The 22,554-nt window shown below is 41.8% G+C and overlaps 1 pseudogene; it reads right to left on the bottom strand.

Annotated features, from left to right (window-relative positions):
* LOC144820153 (serine protease 1-like) overlaps positions 1-22,554 on the bottom strand; it is a 45,388-nt pseudogene that overhangs the window by 11,809 nt on the left and 11,025 nt on the right.

The following is a 22,554-nucleotide window of genomic DNA, read 5'->3' as shown; positions in this document are numbered from 1 at the left end:
AGGCAGATAAGCTGCACTGCATAGGTGCTTGTGGCTTCCCTGTAGATTTGGAGGGGGTTCCCCGTGAGTGCCCGGGAACATCTGGTCTGCTGAAGGTGGCAGTATGAGTTTTTCCTAGTGCACCTCTCTGCGGGGAGGAGGGGATTGCAGTCACTCACAGCACCTGGCTGCTTTGGGATCTCTGTCCCCCTTTGAAAGTTAGGCCACGCTGTGGACCACAAAATGAAAGATGGACTGGCCGCTTCAGTCAGTCTGCTTATCACTAAGATGTTGTTCTGTTGCTAGTGATGCAGCAGGATTTTCAAAATATTAATACACAATACGTTACATGAAAATCTGAAATTACATGTTGCACACTTTAGATCTAGGGACACATGAAACTGAGACAAGTGTAGTAGAAGCATGGTAAAAGCTATAAAACGCGAGATGAAGAAAACCCATACATAAAGTAATATTAATACATAAAAATGAAGTTGTACTAATAACTATATAATGGATATGTTGCTTATTAACGTATGCCGATGGGAAATATAATGTTAAGTGAAGTGGCATAGTATTTTTCATGCATTCTGCGGAGAGTGTAACACTTAGCAAAGTTGGTGCAAAAACATGTAGAATTGAAGTACAAGTCTAAAATTTTGCACAGCAATACTAGAGCTTCTACAGCTTATGAAATTATATAAACGGTATTTGAAAAACGAATTTACGAAAACATGTACTTATACTATTATTGTGTGGTTATAGGGCATTTCTAACATTAGATATTTTCATGTAATACTGATTTGTGAAAGTTCTTTATATACTTTATTTGAAATTATTTAATTTCATTATATTTGCTGTTGGGTTAAAGCTCATTTTATTTTATTTAAACATGCAATGATAACTCAAAGGCCTTTTTTTCAAAAAGATCTTCGCTAGTGCTGACCTTTCCCCTGATTAAATACAATGAGTTGTTTTATATATGAGAAATGTTGCTTTTGTGTCCTGTACATGTCTACAACCTGACATTCCTGGATGCTTCTTCAATGTGCACAGAGAATTATTCTTGTGGGAATAGAATTTCCACTACTGCTATGGACAAGTTAATTTGAATCTTTTTATCGGTACTAGGCCCATGAGGACTTATGAATCTTTTGTTTCTCATGACTAGCATAGGAAACCATCTTGATGTTTCAAGTTTCTTAGGTTGCACTATGGGACTATAGACGTGTGATAGTCTTCAGATGGTGGTGTAATGCCATCTCATTGGGACAAATTCAAAAATCTTATAAAAGAAGAAACCCCAAAGGAGGTGTGATGGCATACTTTCCTTTTTCTCCATGAGAGAGGATGCTGTGCTGACTGATTTTTGATGACCTTTTTCTAACTTTGGGGTGCTTACTCTATGCTATAGTTGGTAGCTGATGGACTGAACCTTCTTTGCTGAACCACTTTACTTTTTCTTTATTTCCTTGCCATGCTAGTTGACTAGTCCTTAATGGACTCTAAACTTGAACCCCCCCCATCTTCTTAGCATCTGAGCTGTTAGACAGCAAACTATCCTTCTGCCTTCATGGTGGTAGAACTCTGTAACTCTGTGACAGTTACTGATTCGAACACCTGTTTAAATGATTGCCTCTATTTTAAAAGCTGTCATATTCTTAATTGAACTTCTTAAGAAATGGTTTATGGCTATGAATTTTCCATCTTTTATTTAATAGCCAAAATTAAACAAATATCTGTCTGAGTCTATTATTTGTGAGTCCTGATGATTCTTCAATTTACACTGTTACTTATGATTTAAATGCGTTTTAGGGAGAATCAAAGAACTCTGACCAAACATCAGGTGTTACTTCTCTTGTTTTGTGTTGCTGTTGCAGAGCTTTTGGTTTGTATAATACTCCCTCAACTTGACTTCTTTAGGAGATTGGGTCTTCCTGTTGCTATTCTTTATTTTTACAGCATGGAATTAATAGTGGTGTACTTAAATTTGATCTCTAATTTGTGAGTTGGCTGTCAATTAATGGTCCTCATTGGACAGCTAACATGGAGTTTGGTCACTCTAATTTCCACCCCTCCTATCGGCGGAGAAATATTCATCAGAGGATCAACATTTCTGTGGTAAATGGAAGTACTGTAGACTGTCTGATCGTAAAGGACCCAGTAAGGTTAGAGTAGTAAGGAGAGTAAGCAACAAATAAAAAAAATTGTGCACGCTTTACACTGAAGCACTAGGTTAGCTCCTGGAGTGGACACAAAAGATCATGTAGCAGAGATGCAGCCATTGTTTTCCCTCATTTGCAAAAAGACTGCCCATATGAAGGAGGGGACACTTTACTGCCTACCCCATGCCATAATACAGGCATGGCACAGAGGTAAATGAGCAGTTTGGATGCGCATTGTGTGCCAAAAAGAGATTATGCAAGGTCTGTGCACCCCCAGAAGGGCACCTTTGGCGGAAAGGAAGTCTTAAGGAACCTTCCAAAATATCCCCCTGCAGGCACGTGCACTCAATCACCAGTCCGCTGCTCCATGTTTAGGCGTGAGTTTGTTGCTGCACTTTGGGCAGCGCGTTAACTGTAATATGGTGCACTGACCAGGGTTGTTCCAAGCGCACCCAATTAAATGTGCATGGTGTTGAAGATCTAGAGGTTTGTGTTACTACTGTTTGATCAGTCTGCGTTTTGTCTGTCTTCTCAAACTGTCTTCACCAAATTCAATAGCACATTTGAGGAGGTCGTTCCAAAGATCTTAAAATTCAACCCCCTTTCAATCCTCTCTTGGTTGAAAGTTTCTTCACTCAATCAAAGGGATCAATCAACCTGTATCGTCCTAGATAAATCATACAGGCACTTTATTCATGAGCTTATGAATCAATGTGCTGAACACCATTAATAGTTCCACCAGCTCACCCTTGCTTACTAATTATTAATGTAATGAAAACTGTTTTAATTGCTGGTGTCATTCTCAGCATTTGCCTAACATTGCCTTTTCAGTTTACATTAGTATTGTTCAAAAAAATCTTTAATATACCAGCAAAATGTGCCAGAGTAGAAACAATGTTACTGGAAGTTCGAAGTTAGTCACATACTATGAATTAAGGTTATACATTCACTTCTCTTCTTCCTAAGGATGGATTCCCTAGAGTATTGAAAGAAAATGACATGGCAGACGGCAGGAATTCACAAATAACTTGCAGCCTAATGTCCTGTCCATTTTGCGCAGCTGATCCACCTGAAGAGATTGAGCTAATATAATTGTGGCACCCTATGGAAATTCCAGGAAACTTCATTGAATTTGCCCATGTAATTAAAAATGTACCCACCTCTAGAAAAAGGATCCACACAACCCCATTAATGATGAGGTGGTCTCTCTATATTCCCAAAACGGGAATTAACTTACCACTGCCCTTAACAGGTCTAAAGTTACAAGTCTCCTCAAATTGGAATTGAAACTTCAAATTGACATTTTCTTGGATCCTGACTGACTTTTGTACTATCCTTTTCACCTGAACACCCTCAAATTTACCACTATCCCTGATCCTAGAAGCTGGTAAAGTTTTGATGTCCGGAAATTCCAGTAACTAAACTAAAAAGTCTTCATTGCCGAACATGTGAACCAAATAATATGTGACTGGGGAGCATTAACATTAGGAGTTCAAACCCCTTTTCGAAAGTGTCAGAAACATGAATTTTGCTTGACCTCTTACCAGGCACGAGTCTTTGCCTCCCTCCAGGTATCCAGCGCAGATCGTGTCATTGGTGATCCTGCCAGGGTATAAATCTATGCACTCTTTATCAGTGAGAATCAGAGAGTTGCAGCACTAGAGGAGATCAGGATTGTCTACTGAAGAAGAGGAAGGTGGTGGTAGGGTTACTCATTCTGAGAGCATGAAACCGTGCAAGTAATAACCTGTTTGCATTGTTCATCCAGTTGAGAGAAAGAAAACTTTAGTGAAGATGTTGTAATTCTCTTTTCTTCATCTGAAGCATATGGTTAATTATTACAAATAATGAAGCCATGCATAATGTCAATTGAACAGTGCTCACTTGAGGTCAAATGAGGGTAAATCCATATTTACAATAGTGCCCACATTGAAAGAGGTTGGTGAATGTCTGTGCTGCTGATGTACTGTGTGCTGCATGAACAAATTTAGACTGGTTAGAGGAAAAAGTTGCTGCAGGCATAGGGAAGAATTGGAGCTTTCTTGCGAGACCATTATAAGCAGGGCTTAGGTTTCTTATTTCTCCTCTATTCCCCAGTATTCCAGATCAGTCGCTCATCTTTGGCTTGTGCCACTGACTGTGGAGAGGATATCAAGGAAATATCCAAGTTGGGACCTGCACAAGAGCTTCAGAGCTTGGCTTAATCTTCAGGGATCACTAAATGCTAAGCCAGGGCTCAAGACAAGAAGGTTATTCTTGGAACTGTGGACTCTTTGACACTGAACATGCCAGAAATGTGGCTAATTTAGTCTTTTCATATGTGAGGGAATCAAGGTAAAATAAGAACCAAGTGAACAATCTGGGAAGAATATGACGGAGAAACAAAAACACGTTCCCTTACATCAACACAGATACTTTGCCAATCATTCTGACTTGTGCCTGTTCAGACTTCACTTCCGCCACTGACGGAAGGTCAAAATTCAGCGCTTATCTGCTCACTTACAGCCATGACATTGTGAGCTCAGATACACTTGGTGTAGCAAATCTAATTCCCATTCAGGCAGGTAATATTTGCAATTGCCAATGTTAGGTACAGAAACATTAGCATTTTTTGCTGTTCTGTATTTTATCAATGATACTCTTAATTAAAATATTATTTCTAAAGAATTACTCTGTATACCAAGGTTAGGTAAGGTGTACTGACTACCACTGCTGAGAGTGTTGTCCCATCCTGAGATCAGACATTCGGTAATGGCTGGAGCACAACTGATTGGCAGGGAGGCTGCCTGGATGTGCGCGCTGAAGGTGGTGGGTGAAGACAGCTTGATCAGCGTGATGTCATTGTCCATGGTCATGGAGTTGTAATTTGGGTGTTTGATCACTTTGGCAGAGTTGATGAACAGTTCTTTGCCTTGGATACGGCTCTAGCTGGAGTATTGAAAGGTTATAAGTATGTCTTTGATAAATAAGTTAGATAGTTCATGAACATTTTAATGAATCTTAAAAAAATGACAGATCGCTTTGGACCTTTGGTTTATGTGGACCCAAATTCACACAAACCTTAGCCTCAGCATATGCATATGCATATGCAGTGAAAGACGGGTGCACTGGTCATGTTTGCACTTGTCAGATGGGATCAGTTTTTCTTCTAAATTACAAAAGTATGCATGCAACCTGATTGGGTGACCACCTCACTTCATGTCATCATTAATACTATTTTTAATCTTGAGCTTTTGTGTGACAACCTAATCCATTTGGGATATTATAGTCTCTTTTTGCATCTGTTGACTAACACACTTAATACAATAATTTAGAGGTGTAAAGAACAGGGATGAAAGCAGTGTCTGTAATATTATTGAGCGAGGGGGCCTCTTTTACCTTTGATATCTGGAAATGTTGGTGCAAAAGGGTACCTTTAGTGATGTAATCTAGATATTCTGGCCCCTCCTACATAAAGTTGTCATTTAATGAGGAAATATGTTCAGATTTGCTTACTGTAGACTTTACGATTGTTGACCTGTGCTCTTTAGATATTAAAATTTTTCCCTAATGCTTGCTGCAAAATGTTCCATGGGTGGCAGACTGCTTTTCCACGTATAACCAGACATGTTTCTTTATTTATTTTTGTGGTTTTATATAGCGCGGACTAGGCCCTGAGGCATTACAGCCCTTTATAATAGATTCATCACAGATCAGTAACCAATGGCTAAAACAAAGGTATATTCTTAGAAAAAGAGTGAGCAACAGGGTACCGCTCATGAGGAGGAAATACACTAACAAGTACAGGTAATATCAGCCAACATTATTGCCCCAGTGGGGCATACAGTGTATCATGTAAGGTTCATCAATAAACAGTGCATGCATAGGCTAAGTTGTAGCCGAAGGTTGCTGGAAAAGTGTGCAGTTAGGCCAAGTGCTGTTCGAATGAGAGGGACTTGAGGTTCCTTTTGAAGGAAACTTGACATGAGGTCGTGCAGAGGCTCTGAAGGAGGGAGTTTCAGATTCTTGAGGCTCTTCCTAAAAAGGATTGGGAGTTTGGGACATGTATAACTCCCTCTTGAAGATGTGGGATTCTAGGACAATGGACTGATTAGCTCCTAAAATTTTCATTTTCTCAGTTAGGTATGAGGGTGAAGGGAGGAAAGTGCTCTGTGCATAATGTATGCCATTTTAAATTGGTCTCTCTACTCTATCGAAAGCCACTGAAGGGAACGTAGAACAGGAGTGATTTTATCTAATTTTTGATCTGATGGGTTAATTCTGTAGTCGAGTATGGAGAAGACAAGCTCCTTGAGAACTACTTTTTAGGTCTCACCTACGCAGCGTGCATGTGCTGTATAGGAAAAAGAGCTCTTCTAATCGATTACGTTTTGGCCCCAAAAACGTGCACGCGTTGCATTGCTTCCAATGGCGACGCGTGCACGTTTGGCGATTCCCTTGCGGAGCGAGCTTTGAAACCATATGGTTCCTACTTGCTTCCAAGGGAAACAGGCGCAGGCCCCCTCCTCACTCCCCTCCCCCTACTGCCTCCTCCTCCTCTCCTCGTCAGCGCAAGCCGCGCATGCTTGTATTTACTTTGACCGCAGCATCTCTTTATTCCGATGTCCGAAATACTGTTACTGTACTTTTGGGTTGTGAACATTACATGACCTTGCGGTAGCAAGTATGCTATGAACAAATTTAAAATGAATGTATGAATCAATCTGTTTTTCGAAGTTGATGCGCCCATTATTGAAGCCATTTACTCCGATATGCTTTTCCACACTGATCCTTTTTCTTCCTCTTAGCTGGAACCTTTCACGCTATTTTTGTCTGCACAATCAATCGTGTAAGAAATGATCACCTTAAAGTGGACTCGTTTACAGATGATGTAATCTGTTGTGTAACATACGCCAGATTTAACGGTATGCTATACATTTGTAAGACCTTTGTTGTATTTCTACGTGTACACCGATGTGAAAGATTGCAAAAAAATGGAACTCATTCAGTTTAATAAAGGGTTATTGCACTGTCTCATAGTTAAGTCCATAACTTTTTTTTAACTGCACCAGCATTCACGTTTTATTATGGGTTACATTATAGCCAAACTGTTGAAGCATTTAGTGTGATTGCCACACGTGCTTTAAATCCAGGAGGGCAACGATTAAAATATCAAAATGAAAGAAACTTGGTAAAAAAAAAAACTTTCTGCTGAGTTATGTGGAAGAACGGAGCCATGCACCCTGCTGAGAGCACAAAGTCTTGGTTGGGTCCTGTCCGGCATTCCCCATGCAGCAGTGTGCCATCTTGGGATGAACTATCTGCTCTTTGGTGAATTACAAAGGGTTTCAAATGAAGCTTCCAGTCTTGCACAGCCTTGAATCTGACTGCAAGTTGCACAGTGGGTCAGTGGTTGACTGTTTCCGAAGTGGCAACGTTTCTCTGCTGCTGGTGCAAGCATGTTTTCCTCCAATACTTTTTGATGTCCGGTGTAGTCTGTTATCTACCTTCCAATAGCCCTCACAAGGCTCCAAGAATACTTTCCATTCTCGCCATACATGCTAGTCATGGCAACCCAATATGTCTGCAGAACTTGGTTAATTAACTGCCAACAAAACAAAGTGCCCAGAGGGCTAAATTCAAAGACGTTTGCAAGAACCGAAGACCATGTGAATTACTTAAATATGCTCAAACTTGGAGAATTACCTGTTTTACTGCAATTCCAAAGATAGGCTTGTACAGTGTGGTATTGTTTTCTATTCTTGAGAAGTTGTTGTTTTAATAGAACTATTTTGAACTGTTGTTTAGTATGCAGTTACTTTCAGACTAATCATGGCAGGGACATGTAAAATAAGGTTTAGAGCCATCACAAATGCATTAGCGGGCCTACAGTTCTCTGGACTAGTACAGCCCCAGGGGAATGCTTTTGTGGTACTTCACTCCATTTTTAGGTCTACCGAGAGACTGCTTTAGCTATTTTGTCAGCCTCATCTAGTATAATAAAAATAAAAGCTAAAGATATATAGCTATATAAAGATATATACATACGCAGAGGAGCTTTGAGGCGGCGTTGGTCATCTATTGGTCTATTCATCTGCCATTCATAGTTTGCTTCAGCCTACCACAGCATGGGGAAAGGGAAATAGGTCAGTCCATTTCCGCCTTCGGCTCTGTTGCACTGTGAGTGACAGTGTTTTACCTGATCACATATGCACGTTCATCTAAATAGAAGCGCACATCCTTGCCAGGATTAGCGGGTCAGTACTTTTATGTTGACAATACTTTTTTCTTACCAATAATTATCCTTTTTTATTTTTTTGAAAACCTCTTTGTGTTCAAAATATATGTCCTAAACACACCGGCCTGATAGAAAGCATCCACGATCTTCTATTGAATTAATATTGCGATGTCTAGTTTTTTTTTCGTTTTTTTAATTCGTCGCTTTTTTACAAGGATGTGGCTGCCACTTTTCAGTAGTGGCATGTTGTCTTTTTCCATTTTTTTCCCAGTTTTGTGGCATATTGTGAAAAAAAAAAAGATTAAAATAAATAGTTTGCCAGATGGTCGTCACTAGGACTGTTGGCTTTGCTATTTCCTAGTGGCCATTGGCATGTGTCATTTTCCCAGACTGTATTTTGGACACACGCACGGCTAACCTCGCATTCTAAGAATCAATGGAATTGGATGTCTTTTTATTACTTGAATTTTCACTTTCTTTATTCCATTTGAACGTAAAGCAACACGTAGATTACCTGCTACCACACTTTAAAATGATACAAAAATTCAGAAGGCTGGCTGGGGACAAAGATATGGCCACTGGCATCTCAGACAAATGAGAGGGTTTGTGAGCAGGGTGGTTAGCAGAAGTGTGATGAGGCAGGGAGATTCAACTAAATGAGTACCATATGCAATATTGTAGCTCTTTATCAAAGAAGTTAGCCATTAATGGAAGTGGAACCGAAAGAAGGGTTGGGTCCTAAGCTAAACTGCATGGGACCACAATAGTTATATACTCAAAAGTATCCAGCAGCTACTATTTTGGGCTTATTCAAAAATCGAGCCAGTGGAATCAATTCATAGGCTCGTGTGATTTATTTCACAATATTTTAAATTATTCCATAGATTTGTTAACAAGTAGCTACTGGATACTTTTGAGTATATAATTAATGGAAGTGGGGTGCAGCATTGGTGTGTATGCTGATATGGAAATCACAGACACTCATTTAGTATAATTTTGAACAAGGCCAATCATAGAGAATTTCACAGCTATGTTTACTGCTTACAGAGTATCAAAGCATAAGCATGCATACTCTACTATTCTCTGTAAACACAAATATAGTGCAGTGACAATTTCCCGTCAGTACTGCACTGTGCAAAGCAGTACGGTATATTGCTGTGGACACCATTAAGAATAGCATCGAATGTGGCTGCACCTTTTTTCTATAACCTGTTAAACATAACATTGTACACTGGGTTTTACAAAATAAGTCATATCTGCACAGTTAATGCACTATGGCGTGAACTCTACATATTGTTGAGAGCCAACCCCACTGGCACAGTCTGACTGTTTTGAGACAATTAGCTATATTCAATGAAGCATAAAAGAAATATATAATTTGGTTAAAATATTGTTATGACTCAGTGAGGCTGCGCTGTGTACTCTAGAAATTGATTTGGTCTGTATTGGTGCCATTACTATCAAGACATGCTTTCAAAAATCATTTGGTGGCTGTGTTGTAATGCAGTGTGGTTGGCCTGATCAATTCAAGCTGACTGCATTTGCTAAGCATTTCTAAATGTGTCCTCTTTCTGACTTGGGATACTCCAGAGTATTTTGCTTGCACCCATACTTGATAGTCCTCTCATGATTGTCCAGCTACTTTTTCTTAAAGTTGTCTTGTCATTTGTTTGTCATGCTTTGAAATGTGTAGTAGGGTTGATTAATTTGTTTATCTCATTAGTGTAATCCTGAAATAGAATGTATTACACCACTTGAACGTCTAGTTATGGAGCAATGAACCAATTTGTTTCCAATTATTTCACCTGATTCACATTAATAAATCACCCACAAATTTGTGGTTTTTTGAGTGTCCTTCCTAAAAGGAATTAGTAGATTCATTTTTATACCTTTGTAGGCTTCGGATTCTTGCATGTACTAGTGGCCAGATTAGATGAGTGAATGTTTTATGTGGAGTCCTTTCCAAGAAAATGTAGACATGGCTATAAATGCTCTGATTGTTAACTACGAAGCTTGATTACATGGAGTTCTGCTCTTCCTTATGACAGTCCTCACGTTATGAGGGTGAGTCATCCCAAGAAAATGGTTTAGCCCATTTGCAAAACAAATGTTAGCCCATTGCCATACAGGTATAAATAGCAGCCCTTTTACTTTAAAGTTCTGCTTTTATCACTGCCTTAATACCCCAAAAAGCACTGCAAGTAACTGTTTAAATCAGAATGGAAGGAGCCTTGGACTGTAACCCTTTAGCTGCTAGGGCTTTTCCTGTACCAGTGCTGAGCCATTTTTAGGTCGAGCCTAGCGTCTGCGCGCATGCGCTGCACACAGTGGAAGCCCACTCTCCGCCAATATTAGTCATTGGCCTGTGTCATTGTACTTCTTAAATGCAGGCTTCTGATTCGTAAGAAGGATTGTTAATCCCTCCTTGGTATCGCTTATCTGCATTGGTTAAAGCCTATAACGACTGGACCTTTTACTTGGCTTGGTACCCAGTCTACATTATAAGTGGGTGAGCACTAATTTGTTTATTGACACTGGGGACAATGGCGGCTTTTCTTTTGTATTTGCATGCTGAGCGCGGCGCCGGCTTTAGGAACACAGCGCTCAGTTTATTTATTTATTTTTAACTTTGATATTAAGTGCAGTGCCTGCTTCAGGAACACCGCGCTAAACCAGGAGCAGCTTCGGCTACTTCACTGCCCACTCCCTCCCCTCAGCCAGTCTACGCTTGCCCCCTCCATTGGCACGCTCCCTCCTTCGCCTTAGGGGGTGGGGCTCAGGGGCAATCTTAGCAAGTAAGAACAAGCAATGCAATAGGTCTCACATTTACGCAGGTTTGAGCTATTGGCATTGTAAATGACAATGCTTTTTATTTATATTTTAAAAGCATAAATAAACGACATTGTCATTTACAATGCCAATAGCTTACACTTGCGTAACTGTGAAACCTATTGCATTGCAAATGCTTGGTGTTCCTGTTTTGTGATGAGGCGAAAATTCAGCAAAGCATCCTTAGCTGGAATCTCCGCTGTGGATGATATATAATTTTGGAGGTTGAATTTATACCCTCCCTGCTACTATGACCACAGTACATATCATAAATGTTATCAATACTGCCAAACAGTGTGTGTTTAAATCATTGCCACATGACAAAAAAGTCATGGTAAGTATTCCTGACATGTCTCATTCAGCTCTTTGGGCACCCTGGCATTTTTTATGGTTAATGTCCTGGCATCCTGTGTTTTGCTCAATGCTAGAATAAGCAAAGTGTTTGTCTTCATATTTAACCTTCATAGTGTACAGTACCTAATATTTTCTTATCACAGGTCATGATTTATTGCTACATACCAGCACTCTAAACAGTCATAATGGTAGGTTTAGTTACTACCTGCAGAGGCTGTAGTAGCCTGCCTTATCCCTGCTACTGTGATCATGGAGAGACCGTGGTTCACCATAGTTCATATAGGGCAGACCAAGGACAATCTAAATGAATTCAGTCATTACTATCAAAATACTTAAACAACGCTATGGGGTATAAATTAAGTGAGTATGATTGATAATTAGTGTGGAGTAATCACATTTCCTTTCCACTCATTGTAAAATGGCTGCATAATACAGTAATTGATTGCCTAATTTGCAAACCACCATACAGAAATGCACTTTAAAAATGTAATGATGTTAGTAGATCATGCTGGCTCGACACTGTACAAACTAGACAATTTCTTGAAGAGGGCTTATCCAATTCCCTTGTTTCCTGTGAAAAGTTGTTTTAGTTTGCACAGTTGCCCCATCATGAGCTTGACAATATCTCATGAAAAGATGTGTTGTTGACTGGTAAACGCAAAAAGCTTTTTCAAAACAAACATAATTTTAATCAATATTCTGTAACTGGTCCTATAAATTATGGTTTGTAGCAATGGGCAGCAGCGATCACCCATACGCTGACCCACAGCAGGAGTGGTAGCCAGAGTTCAGAGGTGCCTGGTAGGGGATGTAACTTGCAGAGTTTTTTTTTATATAGCGCGAACTTGAACCGAATCAGTTATCAGAGCGCTTTACATAGCAGCAGTTACGTTACATGAGGACACACTTTCATTTTTAGGCACGGGGAGATTAAGTGATTGCCCAGAATCACAGGGGGTTTTTGGCGTCGTTACCGAGACTCGAACCCAGATCCCCAGGTCCGAGGTCGAGCGCCTTAGCCGTTAGGCCAACAACCACCTTCACCATGTTGGTGGGGTGCTCAAGTAAAGTACACCTGTGTGTGTGAGCACAATGGACTGGACCCGCCGGATACCCGGAGATGGGATAAATAAAGTGGGCGGGGCTGAACAGGCAGTACGCCCGTCAAGCAATATTCCCTGTGTTGTGGCCAATAATTACTAGTTGCAGTCTATGCTGAGAAGTCACTGTGACCCACCGTATTACTTCATGGCAGCCCAGGGCCATCACTACCCTGGTGATGAGGGAGGCCACTGATCCTGCGCCCACCTCCACAGCTTTGCAGTTCCAGAAACACGGCAGGCGGGCGACAGGCCCGGACTGGCCATTGTGGGCACCGGGCAATCCCCCGGTCGGCCGCAAGGGTGGGGGCCGGTTTTGGGCCCTGGGGGCCGTTTTTGTTGCAGAGCCGGTTTTGCAGCATAGCTGCAAAATCGGCCATGTAACAAAATCGGCTGAAAAGCGGCCCTGGCAAAGCGCTCGCCCCCCTCCCGCCCGGGGGGCGGGGGGGGCGGCCAAGCACTTTGCCAGGGCCGGTTAAGGTTCCCAGTCCGGCCCTGGCGGGTGAATGCAGCCTGCGACTACGCCGGCTGCCCGGCATCATCAGTAACGATGCACCACCATCTTTAGGAGGGTAGGGAAGAGTGTTGCCACCGCCTGTTGTGTTTGGCTCACTGCCGCCAGCCTGCCAGTCTCACAACCAGGCATTGGGCTCACGGGGCTTCGCCCCCCCCGTCGTGTGTGTCAGCCAGCCCGCAAAGCTGTGTCAGCCCGGGCTGACACAGCTTTGCGGGCCGGCGACGATCTAATTGCAGCCGCACCCCAGTACTTAACAGGTCTTTAAAAGACCATTTACTTGTAAATTCGGCTTTTGTTGTGTTTTAACCCCTTCTTTCAGTCACTCTGTCTATGGTTCGAAGAATTAGCCCCCCGAAATATTTTTCAGCCCGCCCCGTAATTTGGCTCTAGTTGCCCGCCTGCTCACAAACATGTCTCCGCTGTGGCTTCTGGGCTTAGCACGCCGCTCCGTGCCGACAGCCCCCCCCCACCGGTGACATCACACGGCAGCCGGGTGTGGCTGCGGTACTGAAAGTACGGCCAGAGGTTCCAGCACTTTCTCCGGCTGCCCTGTTAAGCACACTGCCCCCTGCTATGCAGCTTACTGTCTGAATAGAGACACTGCTTGAAGCACACACGCTGCCTTCTAGGCACTCTCTGGCTCTGGACAGTGTATGCTGCATGCCACTAAGAAGCCCTTGAATACAAAGTTCAAGGTGATAGTAGGCCAGGCAATCCTGGCACCAATGAATCTTGGCTCTATACTCTGGACTCTCAACCCAAGGCCTAGTTTCACCATTGTCCACCACAAGCTACTTCCTTCGGCCTTGAAGCTGTCCTTAGCTCCACAGATATAGGACAGTGTCGTGCCATGAGATTCCTCGGAGGGGTGAGGGCATGCTCATGGTCTATTATGGCTGTTATTCCAGCCATTGAACCATTCCTAATGGATGGTGTGCCATCCAGGTTAGCTCCAAAGTGAAAATTCTGGACGGAGTGATTAAACTTCTATTTTGAAGGGGCTGGCAAATCAAAAGAGAGATGGAGAGCTTTGCTACCGCTTCTGGTGGGAAGGATATCCACAGAAACTATGAAACATTGGTGGAGGCAACGCAAAGACATATCATACGCTGCTGAATACTCTCAATGCTCACTTCGAGCTGATGCCTAATAGAGATTACAAGCATTTTGTCTTCCGGCAAGCCCACCAAGAAGCCACGGAATGCCTCGACACCCTCCACAGACGACTGAATGAACAGACATGCACCTGCGGATTTCAGGATGAGCAGGAAGAAATTTGCACTCAAATCAAGGGAGCTACTCGGAAAAACTAAGGGAAACATTTGTTCAAGAATCAGGAAAATCCCTACAAGGTATTCTGACAATGGGGAGGTCCAAAGAATTAGCAAAAGTATGCGCACTGCACATGGAGGCAGCTCTTAATCCACCCATCAAAACAAAGCAAGTTAATGTTATAAAGTCACGCACAGCGTCAACAACTCCCAAGCACTTCCCAGAAAGAAAAAGAGAATGTGGATACTGTGGAGGATCTCCCCCCAAAATGAGTGACTGTGCGGCGAAAGGCAAAAGATGCGCAGCGTATGGGAAATACAACCACTTTGAAAAAAAGGTGCAGATCATCCAAAGTAAAGAAAGCGACAGCACAAATGCCAATGTGAGAGATGCCATGGTATATATGGATTGTGACAATGAAGAGTACTCAGTACACTACGTCTTCCCAGTAGGAGCATACCCCTTCACTCACTGTCACCTTCCAAAGTATCAAATCCCAATCGCTACTCAACAGCTCCACCAGGAGACAAAGGAGCATCCTTTGAGTCCACATACAAAGCCAGAGGCACCCACCCCACACTTGAAAAGGCAAAGGTCAAAGATTTTGCAAACAGACAGAAAGCAAAATTCCTCCTCATGGGTTGTTGTTTCAAAACCACCTTAGCCCACCGTATTGTGAATTGGCAGCTTGATACAGTAGTCGATTGTTGAATCTGCAACCCACCATAATCAAAATGCATGTGTTGAGGTTAGAAGGGCATGCTGACTCAGCACTGTACAGACTAAACTATTTTCTCGAAGTGGGCTAATCGAATTGCCTTTTTTTCTTTTTAAAGCAGTTTAATTAATTTTTTGCTGAAAAAAAGTCAAGCTGCCTCATCATGTGCTTGACAGTGTTCCATTATAAGATATTTTTGTTGACTAGTGGATGCGAAAATCTATTAAAAATGTACATAATTTTAATCAGTTTTCTGAGGTGTGGACCTATGACTTGTGGTTAGTAGCAGTGAGTGGCAGAGACCACCCATTCGCTGTTATTCACAGACGCACCGCAGAAGTGGTAGCCAGAGTTCAGAGAAGCCTGGTAGGGGACAGAGTGTGCAGGGCAGGTGTAGCCTCCGACTATTTTGTTGTCATCTTCGAAAGGAAAGGCAACTGGAAACAAAGGCAATCAGAATCTAGGGTTGGTCACTAATGTCAATGAATCTATGTACACAGACAACCCCTTTCATAAGCTTAGTCCCAAAATAAGTTCAACAAAACAAATGATAACTATTTTCACAGACTGCACTTGTTGAGTTCCTCTTACATTCACTGATTCTTTCAATGGAACTCATTATACAGAAAGAAAAGCTCTTCTACCATCTCTTGTAAATTGCACCATCCATTTTTAGCCCCTGTAACCTCAAAAACAACCCAACCACTGGTATGCCCACCCCAAACCACAACCAGGACGCCCATTATCTCATAGCACGCTTCGTCAGTGAAGGACCAGAATATTCTGGAAAAAATATGGTGCTACAATAGTGTCATAACGAAGTTATTGATTGCTAAAATATAATGACATTAAGCATATGTATGTAATTATGGGTTTAGGGAATTTAACTCCACCTATATTTATCTTTAAGATTTATATATTCTTATTAGCTGTATATATGAAATTTAGCTGTATATACTTACCTTGATGTTATGTTGGTAGTCTATATTTTGGCTACAGTAGCTATGAAAATTCACTGTTGCCTGCTGTTCTTAGAAACAGCCAGCAAATTTGTATCATTTTGAAAACAGCTCTCCGCATCAAATCACTAATTTTCTTAATAATGGAACATTAGGCTCCCATCTGTTGCTGAAGATTTATATAAGTCCTCAGTTCGCACAAAATAGTGGTCCTAAGTCAAAGTCCACAGTTTTCACACAGAAAGTGGTCCTAAGTCAAATAGAATAAATACTTACACATTTACTCAATACATATCCCTCAGCAAAGCTGCTCATAACTGGCGATTTAATATGCAACGTGTGAAGGACTCAGAAGACCCAGATTTTGTAACCCTATAGAACAATCAATGGAATATTGCAACACAAGGATTCCGAATGAGGCACATAAAAAAATGGGTGACATTTTTATACATTTATTCTACACAAGTTCGGCATTTATCAATGCGTAAATTCATGATCCATTCTGTCAAGGGCTTTTATTTGGCAGATAACCATAAAAAGATACAAATAAATAAAGCATTTGTTGAGACATACCAACACAGAGGTTTAAAGACACAAAATAAAATACATTAATAAAATCACTATATAAAAATATGGCCATATTGGGGGGTAGAGCTTGCTCACAACCAAGATGGCCACTTGAGCCCAGAGCTCTGTTACGTTGTTACACAATCAGGCAGTTATCCGACAGTATTACACAGATTGGTAGCTCCACAACGAAGATTTGGCAGCCGGAAAGTGAGCGGGTGCAGCGGAGCCATCACTAACTGAGATCCTCCAAGCCTGTCTGGAGATATCACCGTGTGTAGAAGACCTGCTCGGCGGCCGCTAATCCCCAGGCCGTAGTGCTGTGTGTGGCGGAGTAGCATCATACGACGTGCGGCAAGGCCCCCTGACACCAGTGGCGTAACGAAACTTGAGGGGCCCCCCCTGCAAAGCACATAGAGGGCCCCCCCCCGGTCAGGCCCACCACATACCACTTTGCCCCACCACCCGAAAATCTGGTATATTTTGACTTGAAACCTCCAACATTTAATGAAATGCTTCTATATTGTCTTGGCTTACAGTTCTAATGAGAAAGTGGGAAACCCTATTAACATATAAGTTACGCCATTTCTAACAATACTGTCAAGAGCAGATTATTTAACTGAGGCAGCAATCAGAACAAGGCCAAGGAGTGATCCTGTTGTCTCAGGAACTGCCTCTGGCTGAAGAACAAAGAACAACTATGAAGGGTCTGAAATAGTATTGACATTAATGGGCAATAACTTGAAAAGACAAACCCAAACCTGCAATTTCATAGACTCGACTGACAATATACATGAGAATTACACAAGCTATAACTCAGTAACCTGCGAATTCCAAGTGAAATAGACTAGTGTATTATCAAAATGCCACACCCATGCGACAGTGTAGGTCTGTTTATGATAAAGTGAACTGAGGAAGCAATTTCAATTTCTACCATCATGTCTTTATTAGTAAGCATGACAAAACAGGCAGGCAAATGAGGCTGAGGATGAAAACCGAATGCTTCAGAACAGTGATGCAGATGTTTGTCTGTTTGAATTTATCATTTCTGTAGTATAAATAATGCTAAATACAAGATTTAATGCACACATATTACAGACAAGTGCAAGCAACACCATAAATAGCACAGCATGTAGAATAAAAACAAACTATATCAGCAAGTACCTAATGACATAATCTATACACACTGTAGTTGGTAAAGCAAAAGAAAACTGCAAATACTTCCAAAGTGGATAATAAAGCAATCACCAGACCAGCAATATACAAAAATCAAGCATGTTTTGTAAAATAATCCAACTTTCTTGCATCAAGGTGAAAATACTTTCAAAGTGCATGATAAAAACAAGTCCAGCAATATGCAAAAATGAAGCCAGGCTAGTCAAACAATTCTCCGTTTGGTGTGTACATAAAGGCACATATATGTCAAAGCAACTGGTCAACAACAACAACTACAACACCATATAATCATCAAACTGGTTTAGACTAACAATTCACTTTTTGAAGGCTGAAATATTTCAAAGTGACTGGCAAAACAGTAACAAGTACAGCAGGAAGCAGCATACAAAAATCAAACCGCTTTAGTCAACAAATGCCCTTTTGGTTTGTGTACGAAGGTGCGAATATTTCAAAGCGACTGGTAAATTAATAACAAGTACAGCACGCAGAAGCATACCTAAATCAAACCTATTTAGTAAAACTAATTCCCCTTTTGTTCGTGCATGAAGGCATAAATATTTCAAAGTGCCTGATAAAGCGATACAATTTATCAGCATAAACATCAAACCCATCCAGTCAAACAATGCCCCTTTTATTTTTGCATAAAGGTGCCGGAGCCCATTTTGCCCATGCCTTAAAATGTCTCTGGATAGCATCAGCCTTTAATGGTTGCAATAATCTCCCATCCAGTAATGGCAGCTTAAGATGCAGCAATTGTGATCTGTGGAAAAGTAAAAAAGGCCCTGGCAAGAGGTGATCCCAAGGATATGGCTCGACAAACATGATACGTGGCAGAGCACTTAGAATCAGGCCTAGGCCCCGGCATGGAACAGGAGCTGAGAATTTACTGCTCGTGAAAAGAAGTGTGAGGGAAGATAGTCGCCCTTCACGAAATGGTGGGCATGTAAATGGAAGTAACAGGGTGGCCAGAGACCGTCCTGCAGGTAAAGGGGCACCAAAACCCACGTACCTAAATAATTTGAAAAGATATCTTTCAGCCCCTCGCGTTGGTTCGTGAAAAAGCAAAGGCATGTACATTTTAGTTAGAAGCAACCAAATTTGCTCAAGTGGCAAATGATTTCAAACAAATAGTAGCTAGTTGTAAGCTTGCTTTTAAAATATGTGCACACATCTTTTTTCCAATACACTCCACTCACATATAACAGCTCTCCGTCTGAGCAGGTCTATATTGAAGTGTTTTAGGATGTTCAGAGTAAAGCTGGAGATAACGTGGTTAGTTGTTAACCCTTCCCATGCTCATGACAAGCTCAGCTCGTCATGAGACACGGTGGCCGTGTGTTCATGACGAGCTGAGCTCATCATAACGACCGCCACGCTCGCATGCGGGGCTAATTCCCCCGCTGTGCTGAATATGCCACAGAAACGGGTGTGGCTGTGATGAGCTTGGCTCGTCATGAGCACAGCGCCACCGTGCGAGCACCGGGGCGCTGTGCGCACCCCCCTCCCCCCAGCACAGTGGGGGAATCTGCCCCACAGGCAAGGGGTTAAAGGGAAAAGTAAGATTCCAATCACCTTCCTTTCTCTTTTGCCGATGAATGCAATAGAATTTTAGAAGGGAGTAAAGTGTACTATATTAATGGGTTGGTTATGCAGAGTGATGGACACATCCTTTTTTCCACAGAGAGATTATTGTGAAGATGAATCCTTGATCTTTAAAAATGGAGATGAATACTGCACTTTCTGTGAATAATTAACATCAATACTGGGAGGAGTAAGAGACTTATGTGTCCTCACATTATAAAATCTGTGGTCTACAAAAAATATAAATTTTCGAACAACTCGTTATTTTCAACATGGTTGACAATTCTTTATTAGCATAAAAGTGTGCTTAAAAAAATCAAAGTCTATATTCAACTCCGTCAGCTCATGGTTCAAAACGCGGGAAGTACCATATAATGTCCAGAGATAGACATATCTATACTATGGAGATCAAATGGTTGTGGCACTGGGGGTAGCACACTTGTGCCCATTCACAGATTGGCTTTGCCCCTTGATTCGCCAGTGGCCATCACCGACCTAAGCCTCAGATAACAAATCAGGGAAGCGAGAATGAAAGTCCTGAGTTAGATGAGGGATTGAAACCAGAGGCGCAACCAGACCCGAACTTCAGGGGGGGCTACCACTCTCTGCCAGGGCAGGCCCTAGCACTGGTCGAACACGGTACAAGTTGTTTTGGTGCCCCCTCCTCCATTTCCTCCTTTTCCAGGAATTCCCTCCCTACCACTCACCAACAATGCACCTCATCTGATTATAGCACCTTTCTGACAAACATTTCATTTTTTTATAGCGCTACTCACACTCAGTTATGTGATCTGTATGCACACATTCTTTGTAGCAGGCACATTAACCCTCTGCGCTTTGTGGGTGGCAGGAGTCCCCATGTGAGTGCACAGTGAGCGATGCAGCAGTGTGACAGTAGGGTAAGAGGCGTGACTTCAGGGTGAGTGAGTTGACCATATGAATTTGGGTGCGGATGTAAGTTCAGAGTGGGATGAAAGAATGCATAGTTAGCGATGGGGTTGTTTGAATGGGATTGCAAATTGAACAGTGAGGGGGACAGGTGGGTGAAGGGTGAGGTGTATGCTTATGTGACTGCAGGTTGAGGTACAGGGTGAACAGCACAAGTGCATTTTGAGTGCAGAGTGATCACTGTGAGTGCATGGTGAGTGGGTGAATGGTGTGAGTGCATGGTGATCAGTGTGAGTGCATTGTCATCGCTGTGAGTGCAGCGTGAGCGTGAAAGTGAAGGGCAAGAATGAGGAGTGAGTTGTCTGAATGCAGGGTGCATTCCCAGAAACTTGAAGTAACGCAGCATGTTATTGACAGTGGCATAGGGTTTCAGATATAAGTTAAACTAGTGCTATTATGGCATTATAGAGATAGCTGGTTTAGGAAATTAATAATGTGCTGATACTGCGACAAACATCCAGTCTTATGATTAGGGTTACCAGCCCATTTTTTTTGATTTCCCAGACTTACTTATCCGTGCATACTTCGAACAGTAAATATAAATAGAAAGCACTTTTAATTGTGTTCTAGGGCTGCCTAAATGATCCATGACTGATAATTAAAAGGGAACAAAGACAGAAAAGTCACATTACAAATGAATACATTTTTATATATAACCACGGCACAAGTCCTAAATTATTTTTTTTTTAAAGTGGGGTGGACTAACCTGTTTAATCAGTATGCAAGTGGCATCATGGCGTGTGACAGCACGGCGCGTGACAACACAGGACCGTGACAGTACAGGAAGTGGCATCATAAGAAGTGACATCAGATCTTAAGCACTCACATGTATGTTTAAACATGTCTATCATGAGTACATTATAGCACATTTTCCAGTATACAGGGAATCCCTTCTGATTTAGGCAGAAGATTTGCACTTTTGTAAGCTACACATAAGTGTTGCCTTTTGTCAGCGTAAACGTATTCTACCCATACTGCTTTACTAAATTATTACAACGCCTCCTGAGGGGTAGTAAGCACTATATAAATGCTATTTCTTTTATGTAAATACTGGAAAAGACCAACACATCTGACATTCTTACAGCTCATGCATATTTCCAAAACACAGCCTGAACAAAGTGAAGCGCTGCCTCTTTAAAGTATGTGTGAAGGGCTTTCAAGGTGTGAGCCTTTGTTTCCCCTCTGCTGAATTTATCTTTTGGTGTGAGGCTTCTGACTGCTGCTTGCCAGGAAAATCCAACAAAAGGAGGCCTGATGACCCCTCAGTTTGGATATTTGTTGTGGGCCCAACAGGAGTCTGAACTAAGAAAGCCCTGACCCACCTACACGTTATTGCGATCGTAAACTGAGAACAACGTGCAGAATGTGTCCCGGATGGTGTTTTCAAATTACACTGGGACACATTCCACCTACTTTTCATTGGAGCCCAACTTCTAGGCAGAGTGGAAGGCGTCCACCTTGTGAAAATAGTGGGTGGACGCGGGTAATGGTAAGTGTGCTTGCAAATTAGTCTGCATACCCAGGCGTGGTCACTGAAGCCCCAATATCGTGCCTAGTAGATGGCCTGCACTGAGGTTTCATGTATTTTCTTATCAGGACCCCAGCTGCAGTAATAAGCCATGCCTCGTTGTCATCAAGGCTTTGGGTGGGACGGAAATGAAAATTAGCTTCTGAAGGGATTGATGTAAAAGGTACAGGTCTGGATTTTCACACCTCTGAAACCTTTTCACTCAATTGCAACCTCCATAAATATTAAAGTTTTAAGCATAACTATTGAATCACTACACTTGCCATATATCCACCATCTGTTGGGAATTTACAGATTGAAAAAAACGTATCTCAAACAGATCAAAAAATACAAATGAAAAGTGCCCCGCGTGATACTTCCTATCGGCTAATGATTGGTACTAATGAGGCATTATCTTTCTCCATATTAACAACAAGGGGGGACAGGGGGAGGACAATATTTACCGGGGTCCAATGTACGTGTCCTACGCAACTGTAAACAACAAGATTGTACAAAGTTCCCCAAGGGCAGGGAAGGGTTGGAAGAATAGTAATAATAATAATAATAACTCTCTCACTGGGAATGGTGTAAATGGTGTATAACCATGACAGGGAGAAACGTAATCCCTTATCGGAACTTAGGATGCCTCACACAACTAAAAAGCT

This window comes from Lissotriton helveticus, chromosome 2_1 (assembly GCF_964261635.1).
Source record: "Lissotriton helveticus chromosome 2_1, aLisHel1.1, whole genome shotgun sequence".
Classification (NCBI taxonomy): domain Eukaryota; kingdom Metazoa; phylum Chordata; class Amphibia; order Caudata; family Salamandridae; genus Lissotriton; species Lissotriton helveticus.
Note: the sequence above shows the minus strand (reverse complement) of the source record. Positions and strands in the feature narration are given on the sequence as shown.